The sequence below is a fragment of the Rhagoletis pomonella genome, unplaced genomic scaffold (genome assembly GCF_013731165.1).
Source record: "Rhagoletis pomonella isolate Grant_MI unplaced genomic scaffold, Rhpom_1.0 Rhpom_scaffold_00008, whole genome shotgun sequence".
Classification (NCBI taxonomy): domain Eukaryota; kingdom Metazoa; phylum Arthropoda; class Insecta; order Diptera; family Tephritidae; genus Rhagoletis; species Rhagoletis pomonella.
This window is the reverse complement of record NW_023458562.1, coordinates 5063157-5082307: the sequence shown is the minus strand read 5'-3', so window position 1 is coordinate 5082307 and position 19151 is coordinate 5063157. Positions and strand designations below refer to the sequence as shown.

The 19151-nt window shown below is 36.7% G+C and overlaps 1 protein-coding gene across 7 annotated transcripts in view; it reads left to right on the top strand.

Annotated features, from left to right (window-relative positions):
* Nucleotides 1-566: 566 nt before the first annotated feature.
* Nucleotides 567-19151, top strand: part of LOC118744129 (protein apterous) — a 434606-nt gene continuing 416021 nt past the window's right edge. For 3 of the 7 annotated variants that reach the window (XM_036476871.1, XM_036476870.1, XM_036476869.1), the window contains exon 1: nt 567-1284. The gene's annotated coding sequence lies outside the window, so the exon portion shown is untranslated. Of the gene's footprint in view, nt 1320-19151 lie in introns of all 7 variants that reach the window. The other 4 variants (XM_036476876.1, XM_036476873.1, XM_036476874.1 and 1 more) reach the window with 3 other exon arrangements.

Genomic DNA, 19151 nt, shown 5'->3' with positions numbered 1-19151 from the left:
TGCTGCATAATTCATATGTTGCTTCTGCCCATAACCTGCTGCCTCCCGTTTGCTACCAAACAACTTGTGTTGTGCCGATTGCGATTACTGAGGTCGCAAAGCTTTGTGGATCCATATATGTACGTACATACATTTCCATTTACATAAGTACATACATATGTACATACATAGATATGTACACCTATACATATCTTAACGCACTAACAGTGTGTGTGTGCTTTTGTATTCTCCCTCCGCACCGCCTTATGATAGACACATACACACAAACAGGAAGGAGTAGAGGCAGACGGCAGCAAACTTTAGTCGCCTTTCGTTGGCAATAATTGCGGTGAATGAGCGAACGCGCTCAACCTTACTGGGTGCCGCATACTAACGAACACCACGCCTTTCCAATACACAAAGATACAACACGTAGACGTACATATGGTTGTATAGTATGCTTCAAATATGGCAAGGCATATAACCTGCTGTGCAAAATTTAAAACACTGATATCTTCCTTTACACTTAAGTATTCTCACAACACCATAGGCGCGAGCGAGCCAAATCTATTACCACTGTGCTAAACGGCGAAGCAGCCATCACGAACAGTTTAGCCACCACCAATCGCAAACTATACGCTCATAAAAGAAGTCTGTAGGATGATACAATGGGACTGAACGCGACAGCTAGAGTCCAGAAGCAAGCGAAACCGATCTGGTTTCACTTATTCCATAGGGCATCCAACGGGTGCAGGCAGCCCAACAACGTTAGTTACCTCGCGCGCAAAGAACGATGAACACACGGGATTTTATGTCTTCTGGCGCATGACTCAACAACGAAACTGAACTCGAAATCGGAAACGCAGCCGCGCTCACCGGACCGAACTACAAGTAACTACACCATACGGACGCACCGGCAGAAACGATCGATTCACGGTAGTCAAACGTAACGTCACAAAACCCATCACGTCAAATCAGTTTCAAATGTTCAGTTAATGGCGCCAGTGTTTTTAAATACATAATTCGAACGCTTTAAAAATAGACCGGGCGCGTGTTTATTCATTATATATATTTATGTATGGATGTGTTTACATGTTGCCCCAACGTCCGTTAAAAAAAAAAACAATCATATGTGCATTGTGTGATAAATCAAATTAATCGCGATCTACACATAGGCGCGTGTGTGTGTATCCATAGTGTAATAGACATTATGTGTGTATCTACATATCTAAACACAAATGAAAAAAGTGAAAATACGGAAATTGTTATTAACACAGCTCAACAAAGAAACCGAGCTTAGCGGTGGTCAGTTGCTACTTTCTACAAACAAAATCATATCTGTACATAGAAATATATATACACATATGTATATGTACATATTTACATATTTATGTATGTATGTATGTATCGTCGGGTACAGAGAAACTTGCATCTTGAAATAACATCAACATATCAATTACATATGTTTTGCAAATATGAACAATTAAATTAGAAATGTGCAAATGAAGGATGTTCATATGTATCTACATATGTACATATGTATCTACATATGTACATATGTATATATACCTATGTACATTCGTCAGAGATAAGGGAAATTTGGTTTTACCGAAATTCTATCCACATATGTACATAGGCGTTTCCTGAAAAGTGCCAACCAAGACCAAAAAAATAGAATTTTGCCTGGACAAAGTTTATAGATGCCAATCAATAACTACATACATATTTTGTCTTTCACCTACCAAAGTATTGGACTAATTGGTCTATTCCATTTCAAGATATTTGCGGCTTTCCTACTACCTACACTTTTAATTTGTTTTTTTTTCGGAGAAATCATGCCTTCCAGAAATCCTTCTTAATTGTAGCACTCGATTAAAAAGAATTGGAAATCTATACAAAGATTTAGTGCAGTTTATGTTCTGAAAGCCTTACAACAAAAACAACGTAAAAATATATTAGGAACATTCCAAAATTAAATTACAAATTGTGATTTTTTTCAAGCGTTGGGATGCAAAATATACTTTACATGTAAAAAAAAGACGTATCGTTTGCTTCATTTGTCAAAATTTTTATATAAAAGCCAGTTTTGGTTACTCTTGCCAGTCGCAGTCAGTTATCGATTGTTAGTATATTGAAAATCGGAACGTCCGAACGCTTCAAATAACTTTTGTTCATTTTGTTCTATGTACATACACTGGCAATCAAAACCGAGTGCATGTTCGAGATTTTTTTACTTACAGTGTAATAACTTTTTTAATAATGGGCGAATTCTATTGAAATTTTCAGCAATTGGTCTTTATTTTATAACGAATGAAAGCTAGTATACAGAAAATATGAATTTAAAAAAAAAGCGGCCATTTCACGGCATAAACGTAAGGCAACTCGATTAACTCAGTTTTGAACTTTTTTTTTTTTGTGGGATTTTAGTAGGCTGGTATCAATATGGTATCCACAATCCTTTGTTTTTAATAACCAGTTTCATACGTCTAGGCATGCTCTCGACTAAATTTTCTATTATTTCGCTAGGTATATTTTCCCATTCTAGCTTTACTCGCCTCCAAAGCTCTTCCATATTAGTCGGAGCTCGCGTATGCTGTCTCAATCGCCTCTTGACCACAGCCCATAAATTTTCAATAGGGTTGAGGTCAGGGCTTTGTGCTGGCCACTGCAGTAGTTGAAAATTTTGCTCAAGCAGCCAGCGGTGTACAATTTTTGCGGTATGTTTCGGATCTCCGTCCTGCTGGAAAACGACTTCTTCTTCCAGGTATGCGCTCATATCTACAAAGTCGGGCAAGTTTGATTGAAGAATATGGAGATAGTTTTCCTTCTTCATTATCCCTTCAATTTTAACTAACGGCCCCAAATGCCACCAAGTAAAACACCCCCAAACCATTAAGCTGCCACCACCATGTTTTACAGTTTGCTTCACATGGTGCTTTTGAAGATGTTCATGAGGTCTACGCCAAAAATATTCTTTTCCATCGCTCTGGAAACGATTAATTTTCGTTTTGTCAGACCAAATTACCCGTTTCCAGTCCTCAACGGTCCAATTCTCGTGACTTTTGCAAAATTTCAGTCGCGCTTTGATGTTCTTATCAGACAGAGCTGGCTTTTGCTGCTTAACTGCTGACACTAATCCTATTCTGTGGAGTGCTCTACGTGCAGTTGGTGCACTAACGTTCTTGTTTATAGCCAGAGCTGCCTGTTTTGGCGTTTTTGACGTTTTATTTTGCATTTTGCGCAACATCAAACGGGCGTCGGAGTCCTTTAGTAACCTGGGCCGACCTCCAATATTTGGTACCGGAGCGATATTTCTCCGTTTTTGGACAACTATTACCGTTCGTTGGCTCACTTTCAATTTTTGAGCAATAACACGTGACGAGTTCCCATTTTTAGTCAAGTCGACTATATTATCTTCAATACTTATTGCAATTTTTCTCATTTTCTTTTTTACCACTATATCAAACGCGAACTTACTCTCCAAACATAACGCACTTATTGAAACAAACCTCGAAGAATGTTGTGTAAGTAAAGAAAAAATCATGACATGTATCTAACGGCATATTCCAATCTTCTAAAATCTTACAACAGAAAAGTTCAAAACTGAGTGCATAGAGTTGCCTTACGTTTATGCCGTGAAATTACCGTTTTTTTTTTAATTCATCTTTTCTGTATACTAGCTTTTATTCGTTACATAATAAAGACCAATTGCTGAGAATTTCGAAAGAATTCGCTCATTATTAAAAAAGTTATTACACTGTAAGTAAAAAAATCTCGAACATGCACTCGGTTTTGATTGCCAGTGTAGGTACTTCTTCTTCTTCTTTTTTGGCGCTGTAACCGCCATTTTTTGGCCGAGTTCAGCAAAGCACGCCAGTCCATGCCTTTGCGCCATACACCAGCACGGGCATGATGCACGATTGAGAGAATACAAAGGTTGCGCCCAATAATGATAGAATACAAGATTGCGCCGATCAGAGAGCATTTTTGAGAATAACTTTTGTGTGACGTCACACTGGTGCAATTGCGAGATCTCGGACCGCTATTCCTCTCTTAACGAATTTGACAGAATCGTTGTTTGCATGACGTCACACTGGTGCAACTTGTTTACGTTTTCCTTGCAACATTTTTTCTTCTTCTTCCATTCCTGCTCACGTTATGGCATTTCTCTCTCGCAATTGCACCAGTGTGACGTCACACAAAAGTTATTCTCAAAAATCCTCTCTGATCGGCGCAATCTTGTATTCTATCATTCTTGGGCATGATGAGTGACTTATAGAGCGTGGTTTTCGTACGTCGAGAGAGGACTTTACTCCAGAATTGCCTACTCAGTCCAAAGTAGCACTTGTTGGCAAGAGTGATTCTGCGTTGGATTCCAATGCTGACATTATTATCATTAACACCGACTGGTACATAGGTACTGTTACTCACAAAATTGAGTATACGGTTTTTTTGTTAGTATTTGCAATTTTTTTTTTTGTTAATTTGGTATTAAAATATGGCTTACCCCATGAAGACGTCAGTTACCTGGTACACTTATTATTATTTATTTATATTTTTAAAAAATTTTCTTTTTGGTGCATAAATGCCCCTAAAGCATCTATATGCAATTCTGCATCAAAAAGAAAAATTTGAAAAGTTCTGCATACAACTTTTCATGGTTGTAGGATGACGATAACCCGCCCCGTATTGAAGTTGAACTTTTGGTTAAAAACTTATACTGTGTTATCACACAGTGCAAAAATATTAAATCTCATATCAATTATCCTATCTGCCTATGCCTGTTTGATTCGTATTGATCACTCCTCAATTTCGGTGTTGCCGATAGCTCTGTCTGGATTGTGCTTCAACAGCATTGAGCTCAGGTATTTTATGGATCGAATATATATTTGTACAGCTTTAACTATCGCGTTTTAACTATCGCGACAGGCAACGTTTTCCTCGCGTACCTTGGGTTATATCACTATAAGGCCAGTATGCAGCTCTCAAGAAAAAAATTGCCATTATTTCGTGTGTGTGCCCAAGGAATTTTGACATCTGATACTTCATCAGCCTGTTGCCTCACTCTTTCCCTAAGAAATAATGTAACGGGCATATCGCACCCTAAATCAAAAACCGGTACAATTTAAAATTTTTCAAAATTTATTTTTTTCCATAAAACAGTTCACAGACCGTATACCCAACGTCCGCCAAAATTTCTTCTTCATCACTATCTTCTTTAACTGAAAAAATACTACTAAATCTTTTTGGTTTCGCTTGCGCAGCATGACAGGTTTGTGCCTCTCCTGAACATTTAGGATTTTTTGATTTGTGACGGTTTTTGATTTAGTGTGCGATATATTTCTGTTGCAAGCATGAGTTGTCTTGTGCTCTTTTTTTCACAATAACTTTAGAAAACCGTAGTAGAAAGCGTAGCAAATTTCTTAAGAACTGCGTACTGCCTCAAGAAAATTTTACACTAGAAAATTTCTTAGCCATTTCTTGTACGTCATTTTACATAGAGTTTTTGCTTTTCTTGAGAGCTGCACACTAGTATTTATTAGTGAATTCTGCTTTTGCGCATTCGAACAGTATTCACTTCCGTTTATTACTGGGTGTGCTGCCTTCTCAAATGTTTTCGTCTAGGTATGAAGATTAAGTTCTATCACCTTTTGATAATTGAGCAACGGATCGAGTACAGATTGCGCGTGTGGTGACCCATTTCAGTACGGTTGCTGTGGCTGCCACGTTGACCTTGGCGTTTAGTAATCTACGGCGCCTTGAACGTTCACGAAGTCCTCCTTCGGAACCCGATTCTTAGTGTTCGGTAAAGGCAGATTCATCGCTTTAGTTCAGAACTTTTTTTCCATGTGAGAGAAACGCAACAACAACCACATGAAAGAAAAAGTTCACAAGTGAACGATGAATCCGCCTTAAAGGCCGGTCCACATAGAAATTTCGCGTTGCCTTTGGCATTGGCCTTGGCTTGACAGAACGCACGTTAAAAGTATGCTTGCCACAATGAACGCTTGGCAGCGAATGCTTGGGCCACTAAATTGACATACCAACGACAGATAAATTAATATTTCATATCAATAATTGCATTAAAAACGATATTTCTTGCCCGCACTGATTAAAAAGGAAAAATATTTCACTTAATTTTATTTATTTGCAACAGCTGACGAGCGACGCACGCGAAAAGATGAGAGTTGGCCATCTTTTTGCTTTGTGTTGGCGTGAGCGTTGCCGAATTTTTGCTATGTGGACGGCTGCATTTGAATTCATGTATTCATAGTCAGCTGTTGAAGCGACGCTAGCGCCAACGCAACGCCAAAGTTCTATGCGGACGGGCCTTAAGGGGCATGGATGACGAGTTGTACGCTAGACTTACCGCTATAATAATGAAAATGTTCTATGTTATTGTTGTGACCTATTAAGTACGTGACAACGAACTACCGTCCCTCTATTGGCGCGTCAAGTGCCAAACAACTATCAAAAATCCTCTGCACGCTCAGCCACTGCCGACTACTTATACATGCTTTCAAATGTTCAGCTTGAACCAATAACAGGTCTATTCTGCGCTGGTAATAAAAGCTCTGATCCAGTACTCCATGAACTTAGATGATTTTACACGAACTTGCAGGAAGTTGCAGGAAAAATGTTCCCGTACTACAAAATCCTCCAAAATCCTGTAAATGAGAGCGACTTTTGGAGAGTTGTGTAGAGAATGAAGTTGCAAGATTTTACCCGAACTTTTCTTCTGGTAAAATCATGAAAAGTGTCAAGCAATCACTGGTTCACGTTCTTACAGGAAAAATGGTTTTTTTTGTTCCCGTACTTTTTGTTGTTACTCCAGTGGCGGATTTAAATATTTGCCGCCCCTAGGCAATTCATAACTTGCCGCCCTTTTTCACGAAAAAAAAAAAATATATATATATATCAAATATGATTGTTATTGTCAGTGCTTTATTACAATATAGTTCGTTAATAATGAAATACATAACGGAATTAACAAATTCGACATCAAGTGTGGTAACCTTTTAGATGATTCTCGTTCTCGGGGCAGCGTGTCGGCTGTTTCTTTGCGTCACGCGCAGGCGCGCCGTCAGGTTTCTAAGCCGCGTGAATGAAAGTTAAATGGAAATTTCAACGACTGCTATACTAAGGAAAAATTCGCAGCGTAATTCTAATTTTGAATTGTATTGAATGAGATGAATCATTAATAATATTTTACAGACACAGCCCCTTAATTCTGCCGCCCTAGGCTTCAGCCTATGTTGCCTGTACGATAAATCCGCCACTGTGTTACTCACTTCAGATAGTAATTTTGCTGTTTGACAGTTTTACAGGATTTTTCACGAAAAGTATTCGATCAGAGCTAAAAAGTTTGTAACATAAGCTGGTAACAAAGTATTGCCCCATGAAATATGCAATGCCAGAATTTGCACAATTCTTCATAGCTTAATTGCTGGATATTTTAACTGCATTACTAACGTACCTAGAATCGCGGTGACAAGAACTGGTAGAAATTTTTTGTAATACGTTTTCCGGATACGAAAACGAATGAAAACTGGAGTCGTTTTCTGTAAGTTTCTGCATAAGAAATCCGCATTGTTTTTGAACGTTTTTGGATAGGTGAATGAATAAAAATTCTAGTCGTTTCCTGTACGTTTCCGGAAACGAAAATTTGTACGAGACCGCACTGTCAGCAAAAATTTCTCTACTGGTTCGGTTACTTTGGGTTTCCACGTTAAAAAAAATCGCTCAATTTGCTCACACGTATGAGGATTCTTTCTTTTTTTCATATCTTATTAAACACACAACTTTCTGCAAACAAAAACTCACTTCCCAAAGCTATGATCGATAAAAATTGCTGATGGGCACATGGGCGTAGCCAGAATGAAATTTAGGGGGACCTATACAAAAAAAAATCAAAACCAATAACTTACTTACTAAAAAATTGTTTATTATAGCCAGGGGCGCACCCAGGAATATATTTTGGGAGGGGTTTATACTTCTGAAAATTCGGTTCAGATAAAATGATCATTAAAGTACATTTATGCAAGTTGTATGTACAGTATGTAATAAATAAATAAACTTTTTGAAGTTTCATAAATTGAATTTATTTACATAAAATTAGCAAAAAACTCAAACATTTGTAACCGACTTCGAAAAAGGGGTAGGTTATCAATTCGTCGGAATAGTATGCTAACGCATAACTTTGGACCACGTGAACCGATTTCAATAATTCTTTTTTTTTTATCGGAAAGATGGTACCTCAAGGGTCTTCCCGTAATTTGAAATTACTTGTTTAATATAAAGTTCTATAAACACAAGATGCGCTCAACTTGCAAAAGTAATAAAAAAATAAAAAAATAAAAATAGTTTTAATGTTCATTTTTCTCGAAATCTGGTTTCTGGTTTTCGAATGAGATGGTGATTTTTTACGATTGCCTAATTTTTTTAATATTTCGAATACCGAGAAAATTAAATGAACTTGAAATTTTGTTATGTAGGCAATTTTGGTGGAACGAATTCGAAGTGGGCAAATTAAATCTTCGAATCCTTGTTAAGGACATATCAGTTGTAAACTCTTTGAGGCTCAGTAAGTGAGTATGCATTGCATATTTTTAGGTTTCATTCGCAGTTACACTTTTAAGAGCTCTCAAAAAAAAAACGAAAAATTCATATAAAATGGCGCACAAGAAATGGAATAGGAATTTTCTTCTATCAAAATTTCTTAAATCAATTTGCATCTCTCAAGAAAAAAATGCTCGTATATTTATTTCTTTAAGAAAATTTACAGCAAAAGCAAAGTGCTTTATAATAAAAAATATTTCTTGTGATTTTTCTTGAGAGCTGGCTTTAGGATACAGTTTGTATTTCAGGTTATTAGCTTTAGGGGGGGTTTGAACCCCAAAACCCACCCCTTGTGTGCGCTAATGATTATAGCTTACAATTATTGTAACCAATAGAGGTAAATATGTTGTTCAAAAACACATAAACAGAAGTTCACAAAAGTTGAAATAAAACTATTCGTCGATTTAAATAGTTAGCTTTTTACTGCGTATGTTTATTTTACGAGGAGAAAGCATCGAAAGCCTAACCCCGTCAGTGTGAGACTTTAACCCAAACTAAACTTCCTACCGTCATGTACCGTTCCCCTCCCTGATAAGGTTATAGATATATTCTCTTCTTCTTCTTCTTATTTGGCGCTGTAACCGCCAAAGCGATTTTGGCCGAGTTCAACAAAGCACGCCAGTCATTTCTCTTCTGTGCCAACTGACGCCAAATAGAAATGCCAAGTGAAGCAGAGCTGGAGCGTGGGTGTCCATTTGAACGACATGGTCAGGCCAGCGGAGCCGCTGTATTTTAATTCGCTGCACTATGTCCATGTCCATTTAGAGCTGCAGCATTTCTGTCCATTCGTACAACATGACCATGCCAGCGTTGCCGTGTATTTTGATTCACAGCACTATATCCATGTCATTGCAAAGCTCATACAGCTCATGTTCCATCGTCTGCTGTACTTGCCGTCGCCAACGCGTAAAGCCCATACATCTTTCGCAGAATCTTTCTCTCGGAAACTCCAAGAGCCGCCTCTTTCACATGTTTTCAGTGTCCATGCGTCCGCGCCATAAATCAGCACAGGCATGACGAGTGACTTATAGAGTAAGATTTTTGTACGGCTGCAGGGCTTTACTTCTCAATTGCCTACTCAGTCCGATGTAGCACTTGTTGGCAAGAGTGATTTTCCATTGAATTTCGCTGCTGAGATTATTATCGGTGTTAATGCTGGTTCCCAAGTAAAGGAAATTCTCCACTTTTTCGAAATTATTACTGTAAACATGGTCGTGGGTCCCAAAGCACGAATACGCTGACTGTTTGGGTGATGACAAGAGATACGCTTTGCTTCTCTATCTAATTCCGAGAAGGCAGAACAGACGTAGCGCTTATTTGTAACAATAATGTCGATGTCGTCGGCATACGCCAACAATTGTACGCTCTTGTAAAGTATTGTGACTGAGCGGTTCAATTCTACGACTCTTTTTATCTTCTCCAACATCAGATTAAATAAACTAAAGGGAGCCACCTTGTCTGAAACCTCGACTGGTATCAAACGGCTTGGAGAGGTCGTCCTCAATTCTGAAGGAGCTGGGGATATTGCTTAACGTCATTTTACACAGCCGTATTAGTTTCGCGGGTATACGAAATTGAGACATCACGAAATAGAGACAACTTCTTTTCGTGCTATCGAAAGCGGCTTTGAAATCGATAAATATGTGGCATGTGTCGATCCTATTCGCACGGCTCTTTTTCAAGTTTTGCCGTATTGCGAATACGAGGTCTATGGTGGATTTGGCAGATCTGAAGCCACACTGGTAATGCGCAATCAGTTCGTTGACGGAGAGCTTCAGTCTTTCACACAACACGCTCGATAAAATAGTCGTCGTGCACGCACCTTATTAGCTTCTTGCCATCGTACTTGAATAGCTCGGTCAGCTCCAGCAGCTTTGTTACTTTTCATCAGCATAATCGCTATTCCTACCTCATCATAATCAGGTGCTGGGACATCGATTCCTTCGCCATCGACTGGGGGCTTGGGTTCGCCTTCTCCACTTCTTTCAGTGTTGCTGCCATTCAAAAGGGTCGAAAAGTTTTTCCTCCATAATTCAGAGTTGTGAAAAATGCATTAAATTTTTTAATACATAGCATTTAAATGTAACTGAAAAAGATTAATGCATTAATTGTTGATATCTAATGTAAATGAAAATCTCAATGCATTAATTCCGAAGAAATAATGCTAATGATTAATATTGCAATAATTTATTGCATTAAAATTGTAACAAGCATTAAAACCCGTTAACTAATTTTATTTTGAAGTAAAAATTCTTTGCTGACGTTGATGGTAGAATTTTAAGGTCAAAAAAGATAGTGACGGACGTAAAGGCTGGTTTTAACTATGTCAAGTTCAATGGCATTTGTCGTTAAATACGTAAAATCACATTGTCAAATGGAACTAAAAACGGTTTATTGATTAATTTAGATCAGAGTAGGTCCTCAGTCGTGTACATGCGCTGCTAAACTGGCTATCTGTCCGTTTTTGGCTTACACTTAATATATGTAATCGGTATGCATCAAAAATCAACATAAACATCTAAAAAAGCACTCTGAGTTGCATGCACATTGGCTTTCATTTTCATAAAACATCTTACAATGTTTAGAAGAATTTTTCTACAAACACACATAATATAATGAAGCTGAAAAAACTATTAGTAATTATTCCAAGTCCTTCCAAAAGAGGTTATTTATATTTTACTAGAAAAAATTGAATGGTTTTTAATAATGCAAACGAGCAAAAGTATTAAACATTAAGTTCGGACGGAGCCGAATATTAAATACCCGGCGCAAGTATTAAATATATGTTTTCCACCTTTTCCGAAAGCTACCGCTACATGATAAGCCGGGGTGTATAAATTTTAAGTAAATTAGCGTCCTTAAATTTCGAAATATTGAAATTTCAAGCATTTCTGAAATTTACCGTTATATGAATCGCAGCCGTAATTTTAATCCGATTTCAACAATAGGTTTTTCCCTAACAATCCGGACCGGATCCGGTTATAAGAGAATAAGCGAAACGTTTGCTCTCAAAAATAGAACATAATCCAGAAGTACGGGAACGCAAAAAACCACATTTCGTGCCAAAAATTTGTGAAACAGCTAGTGATGTGCTGAATTTTCGGTACCCAATACTCGATACCCAATAATTAAAAAAGATTTCGGTACCCAATACTTCCTTCTCGGTACCCGATACCGATTCTTTACAATAAACCTTCGCCATTATATGCATTTAAAGTTTAGAAAAAACTTTAATTACTAATTTATATGATATCGGCTAAAGCACTTGAACTAATCGCAACAGAGAAATATTATTTGATCAGTTATAATCTTATAGCGTTTTCTTTTCTCAAAAAAAGTTCTGCCTCTCTTGCTCTCTTGCGTTGCGTTGAATGAAACAGAAAATATACTACTCCATCACAGTTTATTTATAGAACTTAATAAAGCTGAATTATTCACTTGGCTTTAACAATTTTAAAGCAAAACACTTATTTCTGATAGGGAAAATAATTGCATTTTTACAAGATTAAATTAAAAATCAACCATGCAACTCTCACCCTCACGTTTATTTGAGGAGAAAAGGCAGCACTTTCGCCGGATCAGAGCGCAACCTGCTGAGAAAAGAACACGACGCCTTGTGAAAGGCCTGAGAAAAGAACATGAAAATGTGACAGCGCTAACACAAGGCAGAATAAGTGCAGCCTTTTTTCGAGAAAAGAAAACGCTATTAGTTGATCAAAGGTTTAAGAAAAATGCTTTTACGGATGAAGAAGCCTTTCAGGGGGGAGATTCTGTAACCAGTTAGCGACAAGTTTCGGATCGATATCGCACTTGTTGACGTAAAAATATTTCAAATCATGTCAACACGTACCGAATATCGATCAATACTTAAAAGTATTGACTCAGCACATCACTAGAAACAGGCAACATGTAAACACAAAACAGCTGATAATCACTTTGACGCTTTATCCATTTTTACCCGGAGCAAAAGTCCGCGCTGTTTTGGGCAGGAAGAAGAAGACACTTACGATCCAATACGATCCAATTTTCCATTTTTCAAAATTTTATCATAAGCGTATTTGTTGGTAAAGAATTGTCGCAACCATCAATTTTGAATAAATTAGCTTTAATATTTACTGATTTATCGAGGATTTCGTATTTCTCTAAATTACCGTTATATGGGATGTGGGCGTGGTTATTGTCCGATTTTAAAAATTCGGCCATTTGGTATGCTGTAGCAAGGCTAACAACTGTGCCAAGTTTGGAACAAATTGGTGCAGAGGTTACCAAGATATATCCAAAAATTTTTAATATTCTTATTTTTCATCTAAAAATCAATGTAAATATCAATTTTGAGTGAATTATCTTCAGTGGTAATAAAATATCGCAGTTTTCGTATTTCTGAAAATTACCGTTATATGGGAGGTAGCCGCTGTTATTGTCCGATTTCGTCCATTTTCAATACCATCCGTCCTATGCCCAAAAGAAGTGCACGTACCAAGTTCCGTTAAGATATCTGAATTTTTACTCGAGTTATCGTGTGCACAGACGAACGGACAGACAGGCACCGCTTAATCGATTTCTCTTTTCATTCTGATCATTTATTATACATTTGTCTATATCTATCTCGATTCGTTTTGCCTGTTACAAACAACCGTTATGTGAACAAAGTTATAATACCCTTGTGCACAAGTGCGCTCGGGTATAAAAATTCCATTAGCATTACATTTTTCCGAATTAATGCATTGAAATATCCATTTGCATTAAATTTCATAAATTAATGCATTAATTTTTTGCATTAACATTATTGCTTTAAATACCATTAATGCATTAAAAAATTAATGCATTTTTCACAACTCTGCCATAATTTAAAGAACGTTCTGAACATCGGTCACTGGGTCGCCATGGTTGTTTCTGTGTGTTTTCTGTCCGCCAGCATTTCAAGCTCACATATTTCGACCTCTCTCTTTTTATTGTGGCAAATACGTCTAGCTCCCCTATTCAGTTCACTATAACGGTTCCACATGGCTCGCGTTGCGCCCGATCGCAGCGTGGTCCTGTAGGTGACACCTTTTTTCTCTACAGCTTCTTGACACTCCTCATCGTACCAGTAATGAGCGGTAAATGTGGTTCCACTGCTCGCGTATGTCGGTTTGTTGAAGAGTGCAGCAGGTGTGCGAGCACGGTTGCCAACCGTCCCGTTTTCGACGGGACTGTCCCGAATTTAAGAGCTATGTCCCGTTCCCGGTACAACACCTGCCGGGACGCAAAATGTCCCGGTTTTTGGAAAAACAAAATTTAGATATCTCGTTGTAAAAAATTTACAACTCTCTAAATATTTACATTTTACATATTCTATTTACTAATCGGCACTATATGCCGTACAGTAAAGCAAAATTTGTAATTGTGTCTCGGTTAAAATGAGTGAGGTACAAAGTATATTCGATATTTTTTGTTTGTTTGGAAGAAACTAACTGCAAAGAAATTCCTAAAAATCAACACGATTTTTTACTAACTCCAAACTGGAACTTTGTTGTACTAAAATGTCGACTTGTATGCAAATCTATTGAATTTTCCTGAGTTTTGCTCGAAGTTATGAGATTTTTTATGTTTTTTGTTGTAGTATCAACAATATTTTTATTCTTATACATACATAGTATATAGAAATTTATATTTTGGGGTGATTTTTATTTAAATTTAAGTATATGTTTTAAGTAATTTTGAAATATTATTATTGAAGCTTTGTTTTAAGAAAATTTGTATACCCGGGCACACATGTGCACAAGGGTATTATAATTTTGTTCACATAACGGTTGTTTGTAACAGCCAAAACGAATCGAGATAGATATAGACAAATGTATACAAAAACACTCAGAATGAAAAGAGAAGTCGGTTAAGCCATGTCTGTCTGTCCGTCCGTCAGTCCGTCCGTGTACACGATAACTCGAGTAAAAATTCAGATATCTCAACGAAATTCGGTATGTAGGTTTCCCTTTATCCAAGGAAAAAATGAAATGGGAGAAATCGGACTGTAACCACGCCCACTTCCCATATAACGGTATTTTCGAAAGTTGCAAAAACTACGATGTTTCAGTAAATATTGGATCCAAATTGTTGAAAATTAGCATGTGAAGGAGAATTTTGGTAAAAAATAGTATTGTTAAGAAATTTTTGGAAAATGAGCGTGACCACGCCCACTTATGATGAAATGCTGTATCTCAGTAGCCGCTTGACCAATCCGTACCAAACTCGGTGCGAGCCTTGCCTAGGGCCTAGCTAAGAAATCTGTTGGAAATCTTTGAAATCGGGCAATAGCCACACCCACCTCCCATAAAACGGTAATTTACACAAACACGAAAACTGCGATAAATGAGTTACTACTAAAGCCAATTGACTCAAAATCGATAATTACAATAACCATTTATCAGGAAATTAGATTATTATAAACTTATAATCACAAAAGTGCATCCCGGTAACCGATTCATCAATTTCTACCAAACTCGGTGCACTCAATAATCTTAGCACAAGAAATAAATTCATTGAAAATTATGCAAATCGAACTAAAATTACAGCCACTTGCCGTATAACGGTAAATTTCAGACATCCGAAAACTCCGATATCTCAATAACTGAGGACGCTAATTTACTCCAAGTTAATAGTTACAACAATCTCCTAACAATTAATAAGACTCATGATTCAACAACTACAGGTTGTAGCAATCGTACAAAAACAACATTTACCGTTGGTATGAACTCCTTGTGTCATCACCATCTTTTTTATCTATTCATATTCGTGTGTATATGTATACCCTGCATACCAGGATTTCATAGAATTCTGAAAGGTTTCACAATTTTTTTAAGAATTTTCTTTAAGAAATCGTACAGAAATTTCTTTACTAGTTCTTGTCAACCGCCTCATATGTTTTTCTTTACAGATTTCTAAAAGAATCGTAACAAATTTCCGACACTCTTAAAGATTTCGGGAGCATTTGTTTGCAGGGTATATATATACGTATATGTGTATGTGTACGCGGATATGTAAATATAGCAAAACAGACGATAATTTGACACAAGCGTGCTCATAAGAAGAAGCATAGCTTCTATCGCTATCACCTGTAATTGATGCGCCTTGATAAGACTGCTATAGACTTTTAGGAATTGGGCGTGGCGCCGCCACTTTATGGCTACAAGGTGTATCTCGGTAACCACTTTATAGATTTCTACCAAACTTGGTTAAATTATTTCATTAAGTCTAAGTCAGCACATTATCGAAAAAGTTTGAAATCGGGAAACCCCCCTGCTTATCATGCAAATGTATTTTAGAGAAAGTTGAAACGACGATATTCGATACCTGCGCCGGGTATATAAAGTAAGTTCGGTTTCTTCCGAACTTATACTTTTTTACTTGTTATATATGAAATTTTACATTGTTTTGTTTTTTATAATTAGAAAATATCCGAAAAACCAGAATTAAAATTTGTGTCGTTTGTTACATATTGTGTATATAATTTTACCCTCCCTCTTTCCTAACATTAGGTTTTTTTAGATTTTCGGGCTAGTTTTGGGCAAATGAGCGTAAATACGAAATTTATGGCCAAGAGAGAACCATATATACTCTATACCCACGGGATCAATTCTGGAATTTCCAGAGTCTAGGTGAGATACTGTGATGAGCTGGGGGCACAATAGACCTACTGGTCGCACTGCTTAGGGCTGCCATACGCGGTTTTCTCAGATATGTCCCGGTTTTAGCCTATTTGTCCCGGTGTCCCGGTCCAACCTTAAAATGTCCCAGGCTTCGTTTAAGTGTCCAGATTTTAATTGTAGAAATTTGAATAAAAGTTCAAAAATCACCACCAGTGTCATTTATGAAATAGTTACATCTCCAGATAGTTGAACTTTGCACAAGCAATATTTGATGATCGATATACCCACATACATACCTTTAAGTGCAAAGTGCCCTTTCTAATTAGCATCAGCTGTTTTTGATTTGTTTTGCTTGTTTGTGTTTCGTGCGTGCTTTGATTCCAATGTAAGTTTTCGCGACAAATTTATAGAATATACTATATGTAAAGTCATTCGTAACAACCAAGAATATTATGGTTTTATTTAGAGTATTCAGCATATTTCATTTATTTAGTTTGTATGGAAGAAACTGTCAGCAAAAAAATTATCCAAAATGAACTAAAATTTACTTTCACAATTTTTATGAAAAGTGTGATTAGAAAGTTGCAATTTAAATGCAAATTTGTTGAAATTTTCTGGGTTTTGCACAAAGTTTAGAAATTTTATTTTTATGTTTTCTTTGACGTAGCATAAACTGTATTTAAAAAAAAAAATTAAAAAAAAATTTCCATATATTGTGAAAAATTCTCTGCCAATAATTTAATTTTGGGCGGCACTGTATGCTTATTTTTATTATATAGTTGTGATAAGTTGTTTTCGTTTTGTAGGTGTACGTTGAAATGCTGGCAGCCCTAGCAGTGCTTCATTCAACTATCTATGTATCTATCCAAGTACGAAATGCTATCACAAAAGTGAATAAACTGCCCAAAACCACGGGAACGCAAAAATCCCAATTTTCGTGCCCAAAAGTAAGAACCAGTCACCGACGTAAAACCGTAGACCGTGTCAGCTGACATACATACAAAAAAATATTCCGATGAATTGATAACCTCCTCCTTTTTTGAAGTTGGTTAAAAAGAGAAAAATTAATGAGGTAAATTATTCAGAGACCCAGAATAATAATTATTTCATGGTGGAGTTTTAAAAAAGTAATCAAAATTTTCGTAAGAATTATAAAAGTCTTCTGATAATAATTAAGTGTGAGAAATTTTTTTTAAGTCATCGATAACTATTATTTTAAGACTTATATAATAGAAGTCTTTTCATAATAATTATCAGCGATATAAATATTTTTAAGTCTTCAAAGACTTTTATTTTGAGACTTATATTATCCAAGATTTGTCATAATAATTATCATTGAGATAAACATTTTTAAGTCTTCAAAGACTTATATTATAAAAGTCTTTTGATAATAATTATGAGCGAAAAAACATTGTATATAGACCTGAACGGGTCCCAAACCAAGCCCCAACTGGTCCCAAACTGCCCAACTAGTCCCGAACTGGGTCCCATCTAGCTCCGGACTAGTCCCCAACTAATCCTGAAATGCTCCTGAACAACTCCCGCGCTCATAATTATTATGAAAAGACTTTTATAATATAAGTCTTAAAATAAAAGTCTTTGAAGACTTGAAAATATTTATCTCAATGACTATTATTATAAAAAACTTTTATAATATAAGTCTAAAAATAAAAGTCTTTGAAGAGTTAAAGTATTTATCTCTCTGATAATTATTATGAAAGGGCTTTTATAATATAAGTCCTTGAATAATAATTATAGATGACTTGGAAAATGTTTATCTTAATATAATGATTATTGGTTGACTTTTATTCTTTTCTCTTATAATAGTTATGTCTCTGAAATTATTATTATTAAATTTACATTGGAAATAATCTCAGCGCCCCCCTAAGTTATGCTCTGCGTACGCCCATGGGGCCATACCATTCTATATAATCTACTATATAATACCGAGGTTCCGAAGAAGTCTCGAAAATCCCCAAGTAGACTCGAAAATCCCGAAATAGTTCCAAAAATACCAAAGAAGTCCCGAAAATCTCGAAGTAGTACCATAAATCTCGATGTAGTCCCAAAAATACCGAAAATCTCGGAAGTAGTCTAAAAATCCTGAAGTAGTCCTGATACAGTCCCGAGAACCCCGAACATCTCAAGAACCCCGAAATAGTCCTCAAACTTCCGACTTGGTCCCCAAAAGCCGGAAGTAGCCCCGAAGATCCCAATATGGTCCCGATAACTTCGAAAATCTCGAAGTAGTCTCGAACAATCCTAGATAGTCCCAAAAATCCCGATATATTCCCGAAAATCTCGAAGTAGTCCCGAAGATCCCCAATAGGGAATCAGTCCCAAAATCCTGAAAATCCCGAAGAAAAGAAAGCAATAGACAATTGAACTATACATTTATTTAATAGTTTACCGTTCAATCTATTTTCGCTCAGCCAGGTTTTACCTTCTTAAATGGGAGTGCTTTGAAGTTAGCGAGAATAACTTCCCCGTAGTCAAATGTGCTAGTTGCAAACTACCTCACAACTATTATGAACCGCATGCCCAACTAGTCAGCCAACTATCTTTTTTCCATGCAATGAACTGGTATTTTTAACATGGGGATGTCCTATGAGATGGTAATTGTCAGATTTCGATGAGAAATATACCAGTCTCATACTAGTTCAAAATAGAGTGAAAAATACTAGTCCAATTATGGACCAAAACCACTACTTTCGATGTCAAAAAAATACAACGAATTCAAGAATATACAATAAAAAACTTTTGATTAAGTACATTTTAATACATTACACATTTTTATTTAGCAGCCTTAGATTTGCCAATAACACTGGTCTACAAGGGTTTTGCGAATAAGACGGGACCTGGTGTTTCCGAACGGATTTTTCGTGCTGAACACGAATCTGGGGTCCAAAACTTCCCATCACGTCACGT